Source organism: Psammomys obesus, unplaced genomic scaffold, assembly GCF_907164565.1.
Source record: "Psammomys obesus unplaced genomic scaffold, mPsaObe1.curated_primary_1811, whole genome shotgun sequence".
Taxonomy (NCBI): domain Eukaryota; kingdom Metazoa; phylum Chordata; class Mammalia; order Rodentia; family Muridae; genus Psammomys; species Psammomys obesus.
The window spans coordinates 19984764-20004780 of NW_026596039.1; the positions used below are offsets into that span (position 1 = coordinate 19984764).

The window sequence follows — 20017 nt, forward strand, 5'->3', positions numbered from 1 at the left end:
AACGGCTGAGGAGTAAATATTTGAGGAGTCTGAGCTGTGCAGTATCCAGGCCCCAGCTGAACTCAGGCCTGTAGTGGGGAAAGCAGCCACAGGCAAGTGTGGCTACTGTCCAACAAGGCTTTACATGATCACTGAAATCAGAATTGCATAGAATTTTTCTCACCTCACAATATATTATTCCTTCCTCAATGCTCTTTAACTATTCAGAAATGTATAAATGATTTGAGCCTTAGAATCCACATATAAAGCTAGACACAATGATACATTATAATCCTAGAGCTGGCCAGGAGGAGACAAGTGGGCCCCTGGGCTAGCTGGCCAGCAAGTCCAGCCTCGGCAGCAAACCCAGGTCCCAGAAAGAGACCCTGCCTCAGACCTAAAGTGGACGTTCCTAAGGAACGTCAACCCAAGTTGACCTCTGGCTTCTGACCACAAACACGTGCGTCCCCACATGAACACATGCACACTACATAAAACAGAAAGCCACTCACAGCCCACTGTCACTTCCCCTGACTCGCCCTCATTGCACCTCCATGGATGCTTTCCCTATGGACCCTGTCTCCTGTATTCCTTACAGATCGAGAAGTTTGATCTAGTTCAGGCTCATCATCTCCTTGGATTTGGCGACTGATACGACTCTGCTACAGGTACACCACATCTCTGTCCCGTGTGTGTGAACTTGGCAGTTACTATGAGCACTGCCTACTCTCATTAATTCATTAGAAGTTGCAAAATGGTATTTTTTGTTCCATGTTCATGTATGAGCTTGAGTATCTATGCAGAAGGACTTCAACCTAGCATGGTGGCACACAGCCATCATTCCCCCACAGATTGCTCAGTCTGCAGCTCCACTGACTTGGTTTTAAAGGAGGAACTAGGAAAACTTAAAAAGGCATCTTACCATTTCTGCTTAAGAGAGACTAAGAGGATCACAAATGCTCCTGTTATAAACAGCTTACAACTGAACAACTGCTGGAAATTCTGTATACAGAGAAGAAAACAAGTGCAGAAGGACTGTGGACCCGATGACAGGGAATCAAGCAGAGCGAGCCTGTGCTCACCTAGGCTTTGTGCTTAGAATCAGTTTCCAGACTGAAGCCAGGCTCACGGGTACATCTGTAATGCCATCACTTGGGAGGAAGGAAGATCAAGTTCATGGTCATTCTTGTCTGCTTATCAATTTCAAGGCCAGCCTGGGCTACATAAGATTCTGTCTCAAGGCTTTAAAAAAAAAAAAAAAAAAAAGGCACAGTGGGGTGTTATGACGCACACCTTTAATCCCGGCACTTGGGAGGCAGAGGCAGGTGGATCTCTGTGAGTTTGAAGCCAGCCTGGTCTGCAAAGTGAGTCTAAGACAACCAGGACTACACAGAGAAACCCTATCTCAAAAACAAGACAAACAAAAATTATAGATTTTATTTTATGTATGTGAGCGTTTTGCCTGTATATATGTATGTGTATCATGTGCATGCCTGGTGCCCAGGGATGTAAGATCCCCTGGAACTGGAGCTACAGATGGTTGTGAGCCATCATGTGGGTGCTTGGAATCAAACCAAGATTCTCTGCAAGAGAAATAAGTTCCCTGAACTCCTGGCTCATCTCTCCACAACCCCTCTCCATCTCAAAAACCTTTAAATTTTAATTTAAATTTTTCAGACTAACAAACAGAAGTGGAACCTACTGAATCTGAAGTCTTAATGAGTTAAGAAGAAAGAGATGGGAAAAAGACTGATGTGGCTAGAGCGGACCACAGGACTGCTAGAAGAGCAGCCTGCTCCCTGGCAGAGCTTCACAAACCTGCCTCAAGGGTCCTGAGGCCTCTGGCTGACCTGCAGTCTGGGCACTGCAGATATGACACCAACCCTGCTCAAGAGCAACCTCTGGAATGAGAAATAGCCCCGGGGAGATAGCCAAGCAGTCCCAGAGTCCCACAGGCGAGAACTGTTTCTGCAGCTGGAGCTGAGAGCCTGCCCTGAATGCAGACTGCTCAGGACACAGCACACCTCAGAAGCTGCGGAATCTGCTGCAGGGTAAAGGCCGTCCTGCTCCACCCTGCAGAGTCAAAACAAGTTTCCAAAGGGTCAAGCTGATTGTAAACTACTTCTTAAAAATCTCTAAAACTCTTTTAATGGGCACAAAAAATCTTATTGTTTCACAGTGTCAGAATCATGTCTGATCAGAAACCGCCAACATACAAAATATTAGACAGCTTAACAGGCTAATGACAAGTGTTCAACTTCAAGAAAAGTGAATCACAACAAACTGAAGTCGCAGTGTTCATCCCACAAACAGGAAGGCATGTTTTAAAGAGCTACATGTGTCCAAGCATTAAAAAGACTAAAAAATGATCACAGTAAAGAGAGGGCAACAAAATATAAGAGGGCCTAACTGATGTTTTTTTCTGGCCCCTAACTTGGAAAGGGTTATCTCTGAGGATCAAAAAGAAGTTGTTTATTTTGATGGTGGGGGTGGAGGGCGCCCAGATGACTTTCAGTATATGTAAGTTAGACCTCAGTAAAGAGAGGGTGCCAACATCTTCCCCACATTGTACACTGTCACTTAAAAGTGTAAGGTCCTGGGTAGAAAAGCAGGTTATAGTGTGGGTGAAGGCAGAGAGACAAGAGGACAGATGTGACTGAGGAAGTGCAGGCACCCACACTTGGCTGTTGCATCGTGGGCAGGCTCAACAGAGAGGCAGAGTTTCTCAGAAAAGCCTTCTACTATGCTAAAAGGTTCTAGCTATCAACATGATACCATTTTTCTACCTTCCAACAATGTGATACAATAGTTTGGGTTTAAAATACTAAGTTCATTGGCCCAAATTTATCTTCAAGATTAGTTGTTATCAGCTCTAGACAGGAATAGCAGAACACTGCAAGGTTAAGGACAGCCCTTCCCAGTCATTAGAACAAGACCCAGGGCCCCTAGGAGCTACCCCAGCAACAGAACCACACTTCCTTTGCGTCAAAGGAGAGTGTGCAGTGCCCCTGAAAGCACTCACATGTATTAGAACTTATCTTTCAAACAAACAACCCTAAAGGAAAGAGCCTTGTGAAAGGCTTCTTTTCACAACAAAATGAACACCTGCTAGCCTTGTCTGGGTAGCACCCGCTCTTCTTTCTGGGAACACTTTCATTTTCCTTTGGGAAACTAGCTGACCCTAGTCACAGGGTCCAGACAAGGCTGGTTCCTCCCCTGCCCTTGCGCTGGGTGCGCAGGGACTGCTTCTGGCCACCATGCTGCATTTATGAGTACACATAAGCTAGAGAGTGCTGTGTAAGTGCTGTGCTCTCGGCTTCAACTGTGACGGAGAGGCTCTTTCCAATACAGTTGTTTGTGTGAAAGAGAAGTACGTTGCTGGTACGCCTCTGGGGGTCTCTGAAAGTAGAGCTGGGAGACAGAGGCGGCTAGCGATGGTATTTGAGGTCTGGGCCCCCTGCACTGAAACCATGCCTATTTCTGTACATTGTACTTTTGTGAGGCAGTAAGTCTTACTCATTTACAGGAAGATGGGCTGTGTTACCTGCAACCTAGTTTACAGCTTAAGAAACACAATAGCCAAGCTAATTTGCTTTCATTGCTCAAATATCCATCCAAATTCCCCTGCTCAGCTGCCACAGTGTTTTCAAAATTCCACATCCGCTCATTTAACAATCTAGCAATTGATTTTTAAAAATGGTACTCAATACCACGGTGGCAGCTCAGCCGGCCTTACTGCTTCCTTCTCTCCACACTTCTGACTCCGCCTGTTATTCCTTTGCTACCTTACTCAGTGTTCTGTGCTCACCACACCTCAGGCTCAGTCACACTTTAAACAGCAGGCCTCCAGCATAGAATGTTCTAAGATCTTCAGAGAAGCCCAAGGCTAAGGGCAAAAAGCAAAGGACTAATGAAACAGAAATCTGCTTGAGTGGCTCAGAGATACCATAGCTCAAACTACCTACAGCCAGAGCCATGGACACCACACACACCTATTTCTAGCCCTGGCTCTTTTCTGAATTCATAACTCAGAATGAGGGAGGAAGGCCACCTTCAGAAGGCTGAACAGACCAGAATTCTTCACATCACTCCTACCTCAGACTCACTTCTGAATTTCTGCTTTCCCATGCCCACAGCAATTCCATTAAGCTCTCTGACCTATGGTGACACTTCCATCTTCTTTCTTGATTTACTAAAACAGCCTTCTCTGTCTTCCATGGATCTTTTATGTCCCTCTTGCTCACCCCTCCTATTCCCACATAACTGCAAGAGATAATGCTTCTATCTAAAATGTAACAGGCTCTCACTCAATGGCTTAGAATCTGTTGGTAGTTTCCTGTTTTTCTTGATAAAAATAAAATCTCTTATATGGCCTGCAAGGGAATACAGAGGAAGAATGAAGAAGATGAACACTGTGCACCTGACTGATAAACAGGAGATGTAGAGATCATAAACTTCCATGAAGTCCTAGGAGCATTCTGACCCTGAAGCCTCATAAGACAAGGGCGGGCCGAGGTCACAGAACAGTGTGTCTAGTCCAGTTCTTAGCTCCCAGAGGAAAGAAAATCTGAGGAGTAGTCTCATAAAATACCAAGGCATTGGCTATCAACACTGTCCAGCACCTTCTCTGAGGAGACTTCCCTGGCATTGATCTCTATTCTGCACACTCTCTAAGGCTCTGTGTGCCGACCTTAGCTTGCTTTCTCCTGCGCATCGGCTGGGAGCATTCTAGCCTCCCTGGGAGACCTTCCCATATCTTGGCTTTGATTTTTATGGTTTAGCACTCCCAGGAAAATACAGTTTTGTTCCAAACTTCTAAGATCACAAAAATTCACGGTGGGTTGTTTTTAGGCTATTTGTGGGCATCTCTCTCAAGTCTTCAGATACTCAGAATAATCAGGATGGAATTCTGTTAGTAGCTTAAAGCTATAGAAAGTGATCTTTATGTTCAATTCCTTCTCAGTAAAATGGATTGTGGGAGCTGGGAAGATAGCCCAGTCAGTAAATCAGTAAATTCTTGCTGGGTAAACAAGAAGATCTGAGTTCAGGTACCAAGTACCCACAGGGGGGAAAAAAAGCCATGGCAGCATGCATCTGTAATCCTACCACTGGTAAATAAAGACAGGAAGATATCTAGGACTTCCTGCCACATAGAAAATCATTAGGTTTAGTGAGGGACCCCCTGTCAAAATGACTCCCCAAAGCTTCTGCCCCAGAATGTGGCCCTGCCTTCAAAATAAATTCACATTAACAGGCAACCAGTATTCTAACTCCAGATGTCCTGGTCTCATAGCAAAAATACAAACAGTAAGGTAAAACATGACAATATATCTGCTATCAAAATCACCAATCCCACAGTGATGTTTCTCAAGGACAGCAACTTAGACAAAACTTAAGATACATAATTCAAAAGAATAATTGTAAAAATGCTCAATTCATTCAAAGCATCCAAAGAGGGCACAGATACCAGAATTAATTTTAAAAGGATATGAATAGAGGGAACAAGATGGCGGCACCAGGAGAACACTATGTATGAGGAGCAGGACAACATTTTCTGTACAGTGACCAACAGACTGAACTCTGTGCCCTAAAACAACAGCGAGCGTGTTTCCCAGGTGAGAGGAAACCCCCACGGCGTGGGAATCAGTCAGGTCCACTCTCAGGCCCCCCAGCCAGAACCCAGAAGAGATCCTGGGTTGCGCAGGCACTAGGTCACCGGACCAGAGCCACAAGCCTGCGTGTCCCACTCACCTTCCCAGGCTGATCGGTGGGCACAAAAACACCAGAGAGTGGGAGTCCCAGTTGAGAGAAAACCCCACAGGGAAGGAAGGAAATGATACTGACTTGGGTCACCCAGTCTTTCCCTGGAAAAAGTCTCGCAGACCAGAGGGTATGAGCCACCATCACTGAACTGGGCTCCAGCTGCAAGCACAGACACTTGCTGCGTGCCCAGCTCTCTGGCACAGACAGAGCTGTGTGCCCCAGGGCACCAGAGACTAGGAGTCCCTGTCGGAAGAAAACTCCACAGGGAACGAAGCAAAGAGGGTGGACTTAGGCCATCCAATATATCCCTGGAAAAAGTCCCGCAGACCGGCCCAACCCAGGGACCTGCTGTGCATCAGATAGCCTGCTGTTACCAGGACAGCAGTACTCACCCGCCACAGATTACCGCTTGGGTACGTACTGGCTCACAGAACCCCAACCTCAGACCTACAAAAGCCCGGAATCCCTGAGATCAACCCCCAGAAACTGCTCCAAGGGGCAACCAGTTATCCCTAACAAAACTGACCAAACCACGGGACACACAGGTTACAGCAGCAGATCACTAAATTTACAGCAAGAAACCCAGAAGCAGGGCAGCTGTCTTCAGGACTTCTCCAGGTGAGAGGAGAGCCCTCTTGACTAACAAGAACCACAGTTACCACTCAGGTCTTTATGCCTGAGGTGAGCAGCGGCAACTCCTGAAAGACACCGACCATCCGGTGACTATACCCAAAAAGCTGAGAAGGCTTCCTTCAGGAAAAACCATCGTCCTGCCAAGGGGATTCTCTCCACCACAGGATTCCAGGAACCACCAGAAACTAACTCCAAGCACCTAAGCTAGCCCAATGGGTAGAGGCCAGCGTAAAAGCTCAACCAACAAAAGACAGAGCAATATGGCATCTCCAGAACCCAGTTATCCAGGGACAAGTAGTCCTAGACACCCCAGCATAGTTGAAATGCAAGAAGAAGACCTAACATCTATGATCATGAAGAGGATAACAGAGGAAACAAATAAAATGCATAAAGAAATAGAGGAAGATAAAAACAAACAGTTTATGGCCATCTGTAAAGAAATCGAAGTTGCAGCCAAACAGTTTGTGGCCTATAGAGAGGAAATGGTTAAATCACTGAATGAAATAAAAGAAAAAAGACTGTTCAAAGAAACAGCTGAAGGAAAAACAGGAAAATACAGTCAGACAGGTGAAGGAAATCAACAAAATGGCTCAAGATCTGAAGATAGAATTGGAAAAATTAAAGAAAACACAAATGGAGGAAATTGTGGAGAGAAAGAACTTAGGGAAGAAAACAGGAACTACAAAGGTTAGCATAACCAACAGACTTCAAGAGTGGAAGAAAGAATCTCATGTGTGGAAGATACAATGGAAGAAATAGATGTATCTGTCAAAGAAAATGTTAAATCTAAAAAAATTCCTGACACAGACCGTCCAAGAAATTCAAGACAAAACCTAAGAATAATAGGAATACAGGAAAAAGAAGATTCCCTGTGCCAAGGCCCAGAAAATATTTTCAACAAAATCATTGAAGAAAATTTCCCCAACTTAAAGGAGAGGACAATAAGAATACAAGAGGCCTACAGAATGCCCCATAAATTAAACCAGAAAAGAAAATCCTCTCACCACATAATAATCAAAACAGTAAGTATACAGAACAAAGAAAAAAATACTAAAAGCTGCAAGGGGAAAAGGCCAAGTAACATATAATGGCAAATCCATTAGAATCACACCTGACTTTTCAACAGAGACTATGAAAGCCAGAAGGGCCTGGATGGATATCATGCAGACCCTAAGAGAACACAGATGTCAGCCCAGGCTACTATACCCAGCAAAACTCTCAGTCCTCACAGACAGAGAAAACAAGATATTCAATGACAAAAACAAATTTCAACAATACCTACACACAAATCCAGCGTTACAGAAGACACTAGATGGGAAAATACAACCCAAGAAAACTAGCTACTTTCAAGAAAACACAGGAAATAATTAACCTCACTACAGTAAAACAAAAAGCAATCAAGCACACAACCTTATGACCACAGCCAATATCAAAATCAAAGGATCTAACAGCCACTGGTCATTAATCTCTCTCAACATCAATGGACTCAATTCTCCAATAAAAAGACACAGACTAACAGAATGGATGCATAAACAAGACCCAGCAATCTGTTGCATACAAGAAACACACCTAAGTCACAAAGATAGACATCACCTGAGGGTGAAGGGTTGGAAGATGGCTTTCCAAGCAAATGGACCCAAGAAGCAAGCAGGAGTAGCCATTCTAACATCTGATAAAATAGACTTTCAACCAAAATTAATAAAAAGAGATGGGGAAGGACACTTCATACTCATCAAGGGAAAATTCCACCAGGAAGACATCACAATCCTGAACATCTATGCCCCAAATACAAGGGCACCCACATTTGTAAAAGAAACATTGATAAAACTTAAACTACACATAGATCCCCACACATTAATAGCGGGAGACTTCAACACCCCACTCTCAACAAAGGACAGGTCAACAAAACAGAAAGTAAACAATGAAACAATGTCTCTAACAGAGGTCATGAATCAAATGGACCTAACAGACATTTACGGAACCTTACACCCAAACACAAAAGAATTTACCTTCTTCTCAGCACCTCATGGAACCTTCTCCAAAACAGACCATATAGTTGGTCACAAAGCAAGTCTCAACAGATACAAGAAGATTGAAATAATCCCTTGTATCCTGTCTGATCACCATGGAATAAAGCTGGACAACAACAGAAATAGCAAAAAGCCTACACACACATGGAAACTGAACAACTTGCTACTAAATGACAGCTGGGTCAGGGAAGAAATAAGGAAAGAAATTAAAGTCTTCCTAGAACTGAATGAAAATGAAGACACAACATACCCAAACTTGTGGGACACAATGAAAGCAGTTCTAAGAGGAAAGTTCATAGCACTAAGTGCCTTCAAGAAGAAATTTGAGACAGCTCATTCAAGCAACTTAATGGCTCACTTAAAAACCCTAGAAAAAGAAGAAGCAGACACACCAAAAGGAGTAGATGGCTGGAAATAATCAAACTCAGGGCCGAAATCAATCAATTAGAAACAAAACAATTCAAAGAATCAATGAAACCAAGAGCTGATTCTTTGAGAAAATCAACAAGATAGACAAACCCTTAGCCAACTAACTAAAAGGCAGAGAGACACCATCCAAATAAGCAAAATCAGAAATGAAAAGGGGGACATAACTACAGACACTGAGGAAATCCAATCATTAGGACTTACTTCAAAAGTCTATATGCCGCAAAATTTGAAAATCTAAATGAAATGGACAACTTTCTTGATTGATTCGACTTACCAAAGCGGAATCAGGACCAGGTAAATCAATTAAATAGTCCTATATCCCCCAAGGAAATAGAAACGGTCATTGAAAGTCTCCCATCCAAAAAAGGCCCAGGACCAGATGGTTTCAGTGCAAAATTCTACCAGATCTTCAAAGAAGAGCTAACTCCAATTCTCTTCAAACTATTCCACAAAATAGAAACAGAAGGAACATTACCAAACTCATTCTATGAAGCCACAGTCACCTTGGTACCTAAACCTCACAAAGACCCAACAAAGAAAGAGAATTTCAGGCCAATCTCCCTTATGAACATTGATGCAAAAATACTCAACAAAATACTTGCAAACCAAATACAAGAACACATCAAAGATATCATCCACTATGACCAAGTAGGCTTCATCCCAGGTATGCAGGGGTGGTTCAATAGACGGCAATCCATCAATGTGATCCACTACATTAACAAACTGAAAGAAAAAAATTGCATGATAATCTCCCTAGATGTTGAAAAAGCATTTGACAAAATCCAACATCCATTCATGTTTCAAGTATTGGAGAGATCAGGGATACAAGGCACATATCTAAACATAGTAAAGGTGATATACAGCAAGCCTATAGCCAACATCAAACTGAACGGAGAGAAACTTAAAGCAATCCCACTGAAATCAGGGACAAGACAAGGCTGCCCACTCTCTCCATATCTCTTCAACAGAGTTCTGGAAGTCCTTGCTAGAGCAATAAGACAGTTGAAGGAGATCAAGGGGATACAAATTGGAAAGGAAGAAGTAAAATTATCACTATTTGCAGATGATAAGATAGTATACATGAGTGACCCCAAAAACTCTACCAGGGAACTCCTACAGCTGATAAACACCTTCAGCAAAGTGGCCGGATACAAAATTAACTAAAAAAAAAAAAAAAAAAAAAAATCAGTAGCCCTCTTGTATACAAAAGACAAAAGGGCTGAGAAAGAAATTAGGGAAACAATACCCTTCACAATAGCCACAAATGACATAAAGTACCTTGGCGTAACCCTAACCAAGCAAGTCAAAGACTTGTATGAAAAAAATTTCAAGTCTCTGAAGAAAGAATTAGAAGAAAATATCAGAAGATGGAAAGATCTACCATGCTCATGGCTTGGCAGGATTAACATAGTAAAAATGGCCATCTTACCAAAAGCAATCTACAGATTCAATGCAATTCCCATCAAATTACCAACACAATTCTTTACAGACCTGGAAAGAAAAATTCTCAACTTCGTATGGAATAACAAGAAACCCAGAATTGCTAAAACAATCCTCTACAATAAAAGATCTTCTGGAGGTATCTCCATCCCTGATCTTAAGTTGCACTATAGAGCAACAGTTTTAAAAACTGCGTGGTACTGGCATAGAAACAGAATGGTGGATCAATGGAACAGAACAGAAGACCCAGAAATAAACCCACACACTTACGGACACCTGATCTTTGACAAAGATGCCAAAACCATACAATGGAAAAAAGCATCTTCAACAAATAGTGCTGGTCTAACTGGATGTCTACATGTAAAAAAATGCAAATAGATGCATACTTATCATCCTGCACAAAACTAAAGTCTAAGTGGATCAAAGACCTCAACATAAAACCAGACACATTAACTCGGTTAGAAGAAAAAGTGGGGAAAACCCTAGAACTCATTGGTACAGGAGACAACTTCCTGAACAGAACACCAACAGCACAGGCTCTAAGATCAACAATCAATAAATGGGACCTCATGAAACTGAAAAGCTTCTGTAAAGCAAAGGACACCATCATCAAAACAAAACAACTGCCTACAGATTGGGAAAGAATCTTCACCAACCCTTTATCTGACAGAGGGCTACTGCCTAGTATATATAAAGAACTAAAGAAGCTGAAAAGCAGCAAACCAAGTAATCCAATTAAAAAATGGGGAACAGAGCTAAACAGAGAACTCTCTGTAGAGGAATATCGAATGGCAGAGAAACACTTAAAGAAATGCTCAACCTCATTAGTCATCAGGGGAATGCAAATCAAAACGACCTTGAGATTTCACCTTACACCCATCAGAATGGCCAAGATGAAAAACTCAAGTGACAACACATGCTGGAGAGGTTGTGGAGAAAAGGGAACCCTTCTCCACTGCTGGTGGGAATATAAACTTGTACAACCACTCTGGAAAGCAATCTGGCGCGTTCTCAGACAACTAGGAATAGCGCTTCCTCAAGATCCAGCCATACCACTCCTAGGCATATATCCAAAAGAGGTTCAAGTACACAATAAGGACATTTGCTCAACCATGTTTGTAGCAGCTTTATTTGTAATAGCCAGAAGCTGGAAACAGCCCAGATGCCCCTCAACTGAAGAAATGGATGCAGAAATTGTGGTACATCTACACAATGGAGTATTACTCTGCAATGAAAAACAAGGAAATCATGAAATTTGCAGGTAAATGGTGGGACCTGGAAAGGATCATCCTGAGTGAGCTGTCCCAGAAGCAGAAAGACACACACGGTATATACTCACTCATATAGACATATAACATAGGATAAACCTACTAAAATCTGTACATCTAAAGAAAATAATCAAGAGAGAGGACCCTGACTAAAACGCTCAATCCCCATCTCGAAAGGCAAAGAGGATGGATATCAGAAGAAGAAGAAAGCAGGAAACAACCTAGGAACCTGCCACAGAGGGCCTCTGAAAGCCTCTGCCCTGCAGACTATCAAAGCAGACGCTGAGACTTATGTCCAACTGTTGGGCAGAGTGCATGGAATCTTATGTAAGAAGTGGGAAATAATAAGATCTGGAGAGGACAGGAACCCCACAAAGAGAGCAACAGAACCAGAAAATTTGAACACAGGGGTCTTCCCAGAGACTCATACTCCAACCAAGTATTATACGTGGAGATAACCTAGAACCCCTGCACAGATGTAGCCCATGGCAGTTTAGTGTCCAAGTGGGTTACACAGTAATGGGAAGAGGGACTGCCTCTGGCATAATCTGATTGGCCTGCTCTTTGATCACCTCCCCCTGAGCGGGGGAGCAGCCTTACCAGGCCACAGAAGGTGACAATGCAGCCACTCCTGATGTGATCTGATAGACTAAGATCAGAAGGAAGGATAGGAGGACCTCCCCTATCAGTAGACTTGGGGAGGTGGCATGCGTGAAGAAGGGGGAGGGAGGGTGGCACTGGGAGGGGAGGAGGGAGGAGCTTATGGGGGGATACAAAGTGAATAAAGTGTAATTAATAAAATTTAATTTTTTTAAAAAAAGGATGCTTGGGGGGGGCGGAAGGACATGAATAAAGTGACTAGGCGCCAAGAAAATAAAAATAAACAACTGAATGAGGTAATAAGGACGATCTGAAATTTTAAATCAAATTCAATAGAGATAGAAGACTAAGGAAAATGCAAACTGAAATGAAGCAAGAAATGGAGAACCCAGTAAGTCCAGTGAAAAGTTCAGTGGAAAGCCTTACCAACAGAACAGAGATTGTGGAGGCAGAATATCAAGGCTTGAAGACAGGTATAGGATCTGAATCACTCAGAAAATGTTCATTTCTTTTAAACTCATGAACAAATATGCAAGAACTTGGCAGTTCCGTGAAAAAGCCAACCTATGAATTATAGGCATAGGAGAAGGAAATAATTTCAGGCCAAAGGCACAGTTAATATTTTGAATAAAAGGAAGAGAGAGAAGAGATACCCATTTAGGTAGAAAAGCCTCACAGGATCAGAAAATCCCCTGTAGTATCTTCCAGTTAAACTTCTAAAAATGCAGACTAAAGCAAGGACACTGAAAGTTACAAGGAAGAAGGGCCAAGTTACATACAAAGCCAGACTCATCAGAGTAACAACTGATAACTTCCTGGAAACTTCAAAAGCCAGAAGGGCCTAGAGGGATGTATTCTGAGTTCTAAAAGATCACAACTACCAACCCAGACTATTGCATACAGCAAAACTATCTGTTAAAACTGAAGCAGAAATAATGTCAGGTGTGTCGCAAAAGCCCACCCCTAAGCCCACCTTCAGTTTAGTGACAGGAGGACATGCCATCACCAGCCACCAAGACACAACACATTTCTACCATCAATATAAGTTGCACGCCCTCCCTATGTGCATGCTCTACATCCCCTTATAAAAGCCAGCGCCCCCTCTCCCCACCCTCGCTCCCTTCCACCCTTACTCAGAGGCAGCCTCTGCATATCCTGCCCCCAATAACCTTTCAAATGAGATCCGTTGCATGGTGTGACTGTGTGTGTTCACCAAATAAATCATTACAAGTTGTGGTGGCACAAGTCTTTAATCCGAGCCCTCAGAAGGCACTGGCAGGCAGATCTCTGTGCGTTCAACAGCAGCCTGGTCCAGATAGTGGGTAGCTGAGCATCCATGCCGACATGAGAAGACTCTATGGAGAGCTGAGAAAGCTCTGGCAAATGAGTGCTGTGATATGGGCAAGCCCATGTAAATGACCCAACGCCTCAGACCCAAGGAAATGGCAAAGCCTTCCAGGTGAGCTCAGAGACATGGCAGCCTAGTTCTTTTCTACTGCGGACAAAATGTTATGACCAAGGCAATTTAGAAAAGAAAGTATTTACTATCAGGCTTAGAGAGCAAAGGGTTAGAGTCCATGAGGGTAGAACAGAGGCCTGGTGGCAGGTGCAGCTGAGAGCGCACATCTTAATCTCTAAGTAGAAGGCATAGAAAAAGAGAATTCAAACTGGCACAGATCTTTCGAAACCTCAAAGCCTGCCCTCAGTGACCTACGTACTTCCTGCAACAAGGCCATATCTCCTAACCCTCCCCAAACAGCCACCAACTGCAGACCAAGTGTTCAAACCTACGAACCCAGGGAAGCACGCTCACTCACACCACCGCAGATGACAAGGCCTCCCTCTGGTCCGAATTAGAATGTTGACAGTGTGTGCGAGCGCTATCAGCCACAGCTGCCTCATCCCGGATGACTGAGACCCAAGACTGCTAGAGACACCGTATCAGGGCTAGCTAACCCCTCTGATGTGCTGCTGAGCTTCCATGTTTTTGTTGCTTAGCTGGTAATGCTCCACCCAATCCCAGCATTTCTGAATGTATATCCGTCCTTTCTTTATTCCCTCACCACCCTAGTTTACAAGTTTCCAGAACTAAGCAGTGCAGGACATGGCAAAACCCTGTCTCGAAACAAACAAGACAATAACAAAGAAACTGAAATAGAAATAAAGATTTGCCATGACAAAAATAGACTAAGTGCATGTGACCACATATATATTCTCTACAGAGGACACTGCAAGAAATTCTTCAGGCTAACGAGAAGGATAAATGATAAACATAACCAAGAGGCCACAATGCAAAGATAAAGGATGCTGAGATAGTTGATCAAAAAGGTCTAGAAAAACAGCATAAAATTAACAGAACAAGAATTAATAGATCTTTAAAGAAATATTTTTGCTTGTGTGTGTTTGAGAGAGAGAGAAAGACAGACACAGAGAGAGAGACCACAGCATACACATAGAGGCCAAGAGACAACTTGCAGGAGTTGGGTTTTGCCATCCATTACATGGGTCCTGAGAACAAAACTAAAGTTTCCAGATTTGTCAACACATGTGTCCCATCTGCTGAGCCACTTCACTGGACCAATACATATCTTTAAATAGCAACTCTGAATTGTAATGGTTCTAGTTCTGCAAATAAAAAGGCACAGTCCAGCAGACTGGATTAGAGAACAGGACCTGTCTCTAGGCTGCTTCTAAGAAACATATTTCACCATCAAAGATAGGTAGATACCACCTCAGGATAAAAGGATACAAAAAGGTATTCCAAGCAAATGGAACTAGGAAACAAAAAGGCATAGGTATTCTAATAGCTAACAAAATTGAGTCTAGAATAAAACTAGTCACAAGAGATTTTTAAAAAACCTCACTCATACTCATTAAAAAAAATAGCCCATCTAGAGTACATTACAATTTTTAACATTTAGGAACCAAACAGATACACCCATTTTCATAAAACAAATACTACTAGATAAAGCCACAGATTAGCCCCAACAGTGTAAATAGTAGGGAAATACAATACTCCACTCTTACCAATAAACAGGTCATCTGGACCAAACAAAACAAGCAGAAAAACATTGGAGTTAAATGAAATTAGAAAGCAAACGCATCTAAGAGAGATTTATGGAAAATTCCAGCCTAACATTAAAAAAACATTAAAAAATACACTTAATTTTCAGCAGGTCATGAAACCTTCTCCATATGGATCAGGGTTAGGGTACAAAAAGCAACCATCAACAAAGACAGGAAAATCAAAATAACATTCAGTATTCTACGTGAGTACAACTGAAGAAAACTAGATACTAAACCCAAGAGAAATCACAGAAAGTTCACAAACTCTTAAAGATTAACAATTAATTCATAGAACAATGAATAGGTCACGGAAGAAATTAAGTAAATAAAAATAAAGAACTTCTAGAATTTGAATGAAAATGAAAACACAACATACCAAAAATAGGATACAGTAAAAGCAGTTCTGAGAAGAGAGTTAATAGCACTAAGCGCCTACATTAAAAAAAAAAAAAAAAAAAATTAGAATGATCTCAAATAACTACCTTAATAATGTACCTTAAGGTCATGGAAAACCAACAACAAATCAAACCCAAAGCAGTAATTAGGGAGAATTAAGATTAGAACAGAGATTAACAAAATAGAAATAGAAAAAAGCAGCAAAGCAAAGAATTACTAAACAAAGAGTCGGGTTTTTTGAAAAGATGACAGAGACTGACAAACTCTTAGCCAAATTAGCCAAAAGGGAGAGAAAATGCAAGTAAATAAAATCAGAGATGAAAAGGGAGACATTACAACAGACATCAATGAGATTAAGAATTAATAGGGATCATACTTTATATTCTACTAAATTGAGAAAAAATCTAAATGGATGCATTTTTAAATGCGTATGACCTAACAAAACTAAACCAAGATAAAATAATTTAAACATATCTATAAACAGCAATAATAGATAACCAGACTAAAGCACTAATAAAAAGCCTACCGAAAAAAAAGCCAAGAACAAGATGACTCTAATGTGGAATTCTTCCAGACTTTCAAAAAAGAGCTAACATCATCTACGCAAATTATTTCATAAAATAGAGAGGAAGGAATGGATGCTTCCAGACCCTTAATGAAGACAGTATTACACTAATACCACAACTAGAAAAAAGATATGACTATAAGAAAATTGCAGACTGATCTCCTTGTTGAACATACATGAAAAAAAATGTCAATAAAATATTTGTAAACTGAATTCAAGATTATCAAAAAGATCATTCATCAAGATGCAATTGGCATTTTCCAGAGATGGTTTAACATGTAAATAAATGCAACCCATTACATAAATGGAATCAAAGACAGATATCACATTAGCTCAACAGCTATAGAAAGGGCTTTGACAAAATCTAGTATCTTCATGCTAAAAGTCACAGAGAGGCTAGCAAAGGAGGGAGCACATCTTAACATATTAAAGCCTACATACAACAAGCCTATAGCCAATATGCTAATAATCAGAGCTAGACTTAAAGCATTTCCACTAAGATGAGGACAAGATACGATATCCACTCTCTCTACTCCTATTCAATATAGTGCTTAAAGTCTTAGCTAGAGCAATAAAACAAGAGATAGAAACAAAAAAAGACACACACATAGAAAAATCGTTGTCAGAGGCAGGTAGATCTCTATGGTCTACAAAATGAGTCCAGCCAAGGCTACACAGGGAGACCCTGTCTTGAACCTCCCATAAAAAAAAAGAAAAAGAAAAAGAAAAAGAGGAAATCATTGTTGAACTATCCCTATCTACAAATGATTTTATATACAAGACCCTAAAGACTTCACCAAAAAACTCCTAGAAGGTGGCAAGATACTCAAAATCAACACACAAATCAGCAATCTTCCCAGATACCAATGAAACAAAATTAAAAAAAAATCAGGAAAAGCCCCATTTATAACACTGAAGAAAAGAAGAAAGAGGAAGAGAAAGCAGAAAAGAAGGAAGATGAGGAAAAGGAAGGAGAAGGAAGAAGGACAATAACAAGAGAAAACACCAACCTTGGAATAAACCTAACCAAAGATAAGAAAGACCTCTACACTGGAAATTTAAAAACATCAAATAAATAGAAAAAAAAAAAAAAAACACTAGAAGATGCTTCCATGTTCACAGATAGAATTATTATCTGAAAATGACCATCCTATCAAATGCAATCCAGAGTCAATCCAATTCCGATTCCAGTGCATTCTTCACAGATACAGAAAAATCAATCTTAAGACTTATATAGAAGAACGAAAGACCAAGGGTAGACAAAGCAGTTTTGAGCAAAAAGATTATCGTAGGAGGCATTACCACGCCTGACTTCAAGTTACACTGCAGAGCCACAGTTTGGGCACAAAAGCAATGGAGTAGAACAGAGGGGCCCGGATATAAGGCTACACAACCACAAGCTATTGATTTTGACCAAGATGCCACAAATACACACTGGAGAAAAGACAGCATCTTCAACAAATGGTACTACCCCAAATATTAAGACTGTGACAATTGAGGGCTCCAAACAACCACCCCCTCTAAGGCTCAGAGAACACTGAGAAGAGGGGTTAGTAAGGACATAAAAGCTCCAAGAGGAGACTGAAGCATGTAAGAGCCAAAAGACAGGGTATAAGGCTGTAAGTGCCGAGCTCGAGCCTTCACAACCAGTACAGTCATGAACTTGGCAACCACAGTGACCTGCAGTGGGCTCGTGTATGACTGGCTCTGTCACGTATGGGGGAGGGGCTCATGGAGCACCCTTTATACACTACAGAACTATCGGTTACAGCAGACAGAGTCTGGGAGAAGGGGGATCACTGTCGCAAGTACCCCCTGCTGAGCCCATTATCTTCCAACAGTTAGCTCTGCTCTACAGTCACACAGGTGGACTTTGCTAAACTCAGTGGGACACAAATACACACACACACACACAAAATACATGCAGGTATGATAAAGAGATTCATAGGGAATGGACAGGGGTAGGAGAGAGAGATGGGAGAGGGTAAGTGTAATCAGTTTGCATTATTACATGTATAAAACGTCAAAGAACAAATTTAAGTAATAAAAAATATTTGGAAATTAAAAAAAAACTTTTAAAAAACAAAATAGAATCTGACAGAGGGAAATGATGGTAGCCAGGCAGTTTCCATCCAAGCCCCACCCCCACCCCCGAGACAGGATTTTGTTAGGTAGCCCAGGCTGGCCTTGAAGTCAACAGTTCTCCAGCTGCACCACTGTGCCCAAACAGAAAGAAGAGGGGAGTAGGGAGAGGTAGAAGGGAGAGGAAAGGGGAAGAATGGAAGGGAGGAAGAGAGAAAAGGTGAATTTTAGTCACTGGTACTCAGATTTATTCTAATTGCAGGATATAAGTATCCTTTCTTGTTTTCAAATTTTAAGGTATTTCTTCCTTGTTTTTCTTTATATTTTATAATTATACTTAAGCTGTACTTATATTCTAAAATTTGCTCTGTTTACGGAAATTACAACAGGGCATTTTTCATGCTGCTAAGTATTTGTAAGGATTATCATCTTTAAGGTCCACTATATGGACCCAACAACTTTTAAGAACCCCTCACTTTGCAGAAGGAAAAACTGTAGGCACTTCCATTTCATCCCTACTGTGAAGAACACTGTGAGGAACCCTTTTAGGTGAATCCGCCCCTTCCTTTTTTGTGATGCTACTAGAGATGAGCTTAAGGCCTTGTTCATGCCAGGCAAGTACATTAACAGTAAGCTCTACTCTCAGCCCCTGTTCTTTTTAGTTTAAATTATCTTCATGTCGTTCTAAAAGGGAACTGGGTCAAAGGTTAACAACTGTATACTTGGGGAGGTCTTGGTAAATACGGCAAACAACGAAAAGGCTTTCGGGAAACAACCCGCTCCGCCACCGAACAAACGAGCACGATGCTGTCAGCATTCTCCCATCAGTAGGTTAAAACTCAATCTCTTCTTATTAAGTGAGTGAGAACACTCACTCTGTTGACTCAATAAACAGAAGGACACTCTCTGACCTCAAAGAGCTTGTAGTTTTGATTCAGAGGCAGAAAACAACAGGCAAACAAACTCATGATTACAGAAGAAATTAGTGCATGACCAGGCAAGCACAGGATGCTGTGGGGACATGCAGGAATGGCCTTTCCCTTGACCGAAGGTGCTTAGGCCCTACCTCCTGATGAAGTGATGCCTAAACCCGTGGGATTACCCCAGACAGCTTAGGTGGTGTCCGCTTTCCCTTCTGTGTTCTGGGGCCTTTGCTTTTTACAACACCGGTCTTCCAGCTTTTCGTTGACTCACACGAACTCTGTTATAACAAAGCCACTGTCCTCACTTTATGCACCCACTGTTGTTTCCAGCCTATATGCTAAACTATGTGGTACGCACACACACACACACACACACACACACAATAGCTATCGACTGTTTGTTTTTATGAATGGAGAGAGAGTAACAAGAAAACACACGCTGCTTTGAAAGAGTAAGTGCTCTTCTCAGCCTTGCCACCAGTCACCCAGGCGGCCTTCCTGGGCACAACCCTCAAGTCAGATTCTTGCCAGTCCTACACCTACAGCACATCCTGCCAGCTGTGTGTGGGGTGTATTTTTATGTAAGCTATACATGCATTCCAGCCACTGCTGTAGGCAGGGCCTTTGTTGCCATTTCAGCAGGGCTGTGCTTTATTAACTGAGTTTCAGGCATTCATACACACGGGAAATGAGTGTTCCGCTTTGAACTAGTGTTCCAACATCAGCTTTCTCTTTCAAACCTTGTTTATGCTATTTTCTCCATATGAAGCCTGGATGGCTTCATGAAGCAAACTGTATTAATCTTTTATTCTACACATCATAGGGTTTGGCTTGGTTTTGGAA

The 20017-nt window shown here is 41.8% G+C and overlaps 1 protein-coding gene across 2 annotated transcripts in view; it reads right to left on the reverse strand.

Annotated features, from left to right (window-relative positions):
- Rec114 (REC114 meiotic recombination protein) overlaps positions 1-20017 on the reverse strand; it is a 97310-nt gene that overhangs the window by 22390 nt on the left and 54903 nt on the right. The gene's annotated exons all lie outside the window — the stretch shown is intronic.